This window comes from Bubalus bubalis, chromosome 5 (genome assembly GCF_019923935.1).
Source record: "Bubalus bubalis isolate 160015118507 breed Murrah chromosome 5, NDDB_SH_1, whole genome shotgun sequence".
NCBI classification, from domain to species: Eukaryota; Metazoa; Chordata; class Mammalia; order Artiodactyla; family Bovidae; genus Bubalus; species Bubalus bubalis.
This window is the reverse complement of record NC_059161.1, coordinates 54031921-54036633: the sequence shown is the minus strand read 5'-3', so window position 1 is coordinate 54036633 and position 4713 is coordinate 54031921.

Genomic DNA, 4713 nt, shown 5'->3' with positions numbered 1-4713 from the left:
TTATATATGAAAGTTGTTAGGAGAGTAAATCCTAAGAGTTCTCACCACAGGAAAAAAAATTTTCTGTTTCTTTCATTTTGTACCTACATGAGATGATGGATGTTCACTAAATTTATTGTGATTATCATTTCATGATGTATGTAAGTCAAGTCATTATGCTGTACACATTAAACTTATACAGTGATGTATAACAACTATATCTCCAGAAAATTGGAAGGTAAAAAAAAAAAAAGATAGTACAAACTCTCGTATGCTCTTCATCCGGATTCACCAAGTGTTAACGTTTATCATATTTGCTTTACTCATCTCATTCTCTGTCTACATATTGAACCACTGAAGAGCAAACAGAGACATCATGACCCATTTATGACCCCAAATATTTCAATGTGTATTTCCTAAGAAGAAGGACATTCTCTTACAAGACCACAATGCTGCTGCTGCTGCCAAGTCGCTTCAGTCGTGTCCGACTCTGTGCGACCCAATGGATGGCAGCCCACCAGGCTCCCCCGTCCCTGGGATTCTCCAGGCAAGAACACTGGAGTGGGTTGCCATTTTCTTCTCCAATGCATGAAAGTGAAAAGTGAAAGTGAAGTCGCTCAGTCATGTCCAACCCTCAGCGACCCCATGGACTGCAGCCTTCCAGGCTCCTCCGTCCATGGGATCCTCCAGGCAAGAGTACTGGAGTGGGGTGCCATTGCCTTCTCCACAAGACCACAATAAAATGATCCAAATCAAGAAACTTAATATGATTACATTAAGTTTCATAGTAATATGAAATGAAACTTAATATGATTACAATTTAAACACAATATGATAACAATTTAAATTTAAATACAATTAAAAATTACAAATTTTGCTAATTCTCACAGTAGTGTTCTCACTACATTCTTTCTAATCCATGATCCAGTCCAGGATTACCCTTGCATTTAGTTGTCTTGTTGCTTTAGTCTCTTTTAATCTGTTACAAATTCATAGTCTTTGTCTTTCATGACAGTAATCATTTTTTAGATTATGGGGCAACTTACCTGGTAGTCTGGTGGTTAAGAATCCGCCTGCCAATGCAGAGGACATGGTTGCAATCTTTGGTCCGGGAAGATTCCACATTCCATCATGGGGCAACTACTGAAGCCCTCGAGCTTTAGAGTCTGTGTTCTGCAATAAAAGCCAACTCAATGAGAAGCCCTCACACCTCAACTAAAGAGTAGTCCCCATCTGTCACAACTAGAGAAATCCCGTGAGCAGCAACAAAGACCCAGCACAGCCAAAAATAAAAATAAATAAATAAAAATTAAAAAAAATTATGGGGTAGTACCTAGATTTGTCTACCTCAAATACAGGTTATGCATTTTTGGTAGGAATACCACATTATGCTATGTCCTTTTCAAGCTATCATATCAGGAGCTACATGATGTCAATTCCACTCATAACTCGTGAAGTTAATTTTGATCATTTGGTTATGGTGGTGTCCACCAAATCTCTCTATTGCAAACTTTTTTTTATCTTGTAATTGATAATTAATTTGTGGGGGTTATTTTGAATCTATGTAAATATTATTTTCCAGATCACACTCTTATTTTCTCATTTTAGCATCTTTTGATGATTCTTGCCTAAATCAATTTTTTATGGAGATATAATTCACATACTATAAAGTTCACTATTTTAAAAAATTTTTATTTTTTCCTTTATTTGGCTGGGTTGTTAGAACACAAGCTCTTTCATTGTGGCCCTGGGCTTTAGTTGTGGCATGTAGTCAGAGTGCACAAGCTCCATAATTGCCACACACAGGCTTAGTTGCCCAAGCATGTAGGATCTTAGTTCCCTGACCAGGGATGGAACCCGAATTGTCTGCATTGGAAGGTGCATTCTTAACCACTGGTCCACCAAGGAAGTCCCAAAATTCACTATTTTAAAGTGTAGGGTTCAGAGGTGTACCCATCACCATTGTCTAATTCCATAACATTTTCATCGCCCCAGAAAAAAACCCTATACCCCTTAGCAGTCGTTCCCCTTTCCTCTGCTGTTTCCAGCCTCTCAGAACCAGTAATCTACTTTCTGTCTTTATTGTTTTGGCTATTTCAGGCATCTCATATCAATGGATTCATACAATATGTGGTCCTTTGGGTCTTGCTTCTTTAATTGAAAACATTTTTAAGGCTCATTCATATGGCAGTTTTAATCAATCCTACATTCCTTTTTTGGAGAAGGCAATGGCACCCCACTCCAGTATTCTTGCCTGGAAAATCCCATGGGCTGAGGAGCCTGGTAAATCAATCATTAGTATGGTTCTTGGAAAATGATGATATTCTACATTGTTTCATCTACACTTACTACTGTTGTTGTTCAGTTGCTCAGTCATGTCCAACTCTTTGTGACCCAATGGACTGCAGCACACTAGGCTTCCCTGTCCTTCACTATCTCCCTGAGTTTGCTCAAATTCATGTTCACTGAGTCCATGATGCCATCCAAACATCTTGTCCTCTGTCTCCTCCTTCTTCTCCTGCCTTCAATCTTTCCCAGCATCAGGGTCTTTTCTAATAAGTCAGGTCTTCACATCAGGTGGCCAAAGTATTGGAGCTTCAGCTTCAGCATCAGTCCTTCCACTGAATATCTGGGGTTGATTTCCTTTAGAATTGACTGGTTTGATCTCCTTGCAGTGCAAGGGACTGTCAAGAGTCTTCTCCAACACCACAGTTCAAAGGCATCAATTCTTCAGCACTCAGCCTCCTTTATGGTCCAACTCTCACATCCCTACATGACTACCACAAAAACCACAGCTTTGACTATACGGACCTTTGTCAGCAAAGTCTGACTCTGCTTTTTAACACACTGTCTGGTTTTGTCACACTTATTCTTCCAAGGTGAAGATGATGCTGTGAAAATGCTGCACTCACTATGCCAGCAAATTTGGAAAACTCAGCAGTAGCCACAGGACTGGAAAAGGTCAGTTTTCATTCCAATCCCAAAGAAAGGCAATGCCAAAGAATGCTCAAACTACTGCACAATTTCACTCATCTCACATGCTAGTAAAGTAATGCTCAAAATTCTCCAAGCCAGGTTTCAGCAATACATGAACCGTGAACTTCCTGATGTTCAAGCTGGTTTTAGAAAAGGCAGAGGAACCAGAGATCAAATTGCCAACATCCGCTGGATCATGGAAAAAGCAAGAGTTCCAGAAAAACATCTAGTTCTGCTTTATTGACTATGCCAGAGCCTTTGACTGTGTGGATCACAATAAACTGTGGAAAATTCTGAAAGAGATGGGAATACCAGACCACCTGACCTGCCTCTTGAGAAATCTGTATGCAGGTCAGGAAGCAACAGTTAGAACTGGACATGGAACAACAGACTGGTTCCAAATAGGAAAAGGAGTACGTCAAGGCTGTACATTGTGACCCTGCTTATTTAACTTATATGCAGAGTACATCATGAGAAACGCTGGACTGGAAGAAACACAAGCTGGAATCAAGATTGCCGGGAGAAATATCAACCTCAGATATGCAGATGACCCTTATGGCAGAAAGTGAAGAGGAACTAAAAGCCTCTTGATGAAAGTGAAAGTGGAGAGTGAAAAAGTTGGCTTAAAACTCAACATTCAGAAAACTAAGATCATGACATCCGGTCCCATCACTTCATGGGAAATAGATGGGGAAACAGTGGAAACAGTGTCAGACTTTATTTTTTGGGGCTCCAAAATCACTGCAGATGGTGACTGCAGCCATGAAATTAAAAGACGCTTACTCCTTGGAAGGAAAGTTATGACCAACCTAGATAGCATATTCAAAAGCAGAGACATTACTTTGCCAACAAAGGTCCGTCTAGTCAAGGCTATGGTTTTTCCTGTGGTCATGTATGGATGTGAGAGTTGGACTGTGAAGAAGGCTGAGCGCCGAAGAATTGATGCTTTTGAACTGTGGTGTTGGAGAAGACTCTTGAGAGTCCCTTGGACTGCAAGGAGATCCAACCAGTCCATCCTAAAGGAGATCAGCCCTGGGATTTCTTTGGAAGGAATGATGCTAAAGCTGAAACTCCAGTACTTTGGCCACCTCATGAGAAGAGTTGACTCACTGGAAAAGACTGATGCTGGGAGGGATTGGGGGCAGGAGGAGAAGGGGACGCCAGAGGATGAGATGGCTGGATGGCATCACTGACTTGATGGACGTGAGTCTGAGTGAACTCCGGGAGTTGGTGATGGACATGGAGGCCTGGCGTGCTGCAATTCATGGGTGGCAAAGAGTCGGACACGACTGAGCAACTGAACTGAACTGATTCTTCCAAGGAGCAAGTGTCTTTTAATTTCATGGTTGCAGTCACTGCCCTCAGTGATTTTGGAGCCCAAGAAAATAAAGTCTGTCACTGTTTCCATTGTCTCTCCATGTATTTGCCATGAAGTGATGGGACCAGGTGCCATGATCTTACTTCACTTACTAGTTAACATTATTTTTATCTCCCTTTATCAGGGAAGCACTTTAGGAAAAATTGCACTGTGAAGTCAATTTCACACACGGTTCCTCTGCCCTCAAGTCGTTTCCAATCTTAGATGAAAGGTCTTACAGTGACCACCTTTTCAGGAGTTTACGTGATCTTCTCTCCTTCCCACTTGAACTAGCATCAGTGTCTCTCTCTGCCTGTCACCCCATAGGCTCCTCCCCCTCCTCCAGGTGCCCCTCCCGGCAGCTCAAGAGAAGGAAGTGACGCACCGGAAGTGTCCCTGTT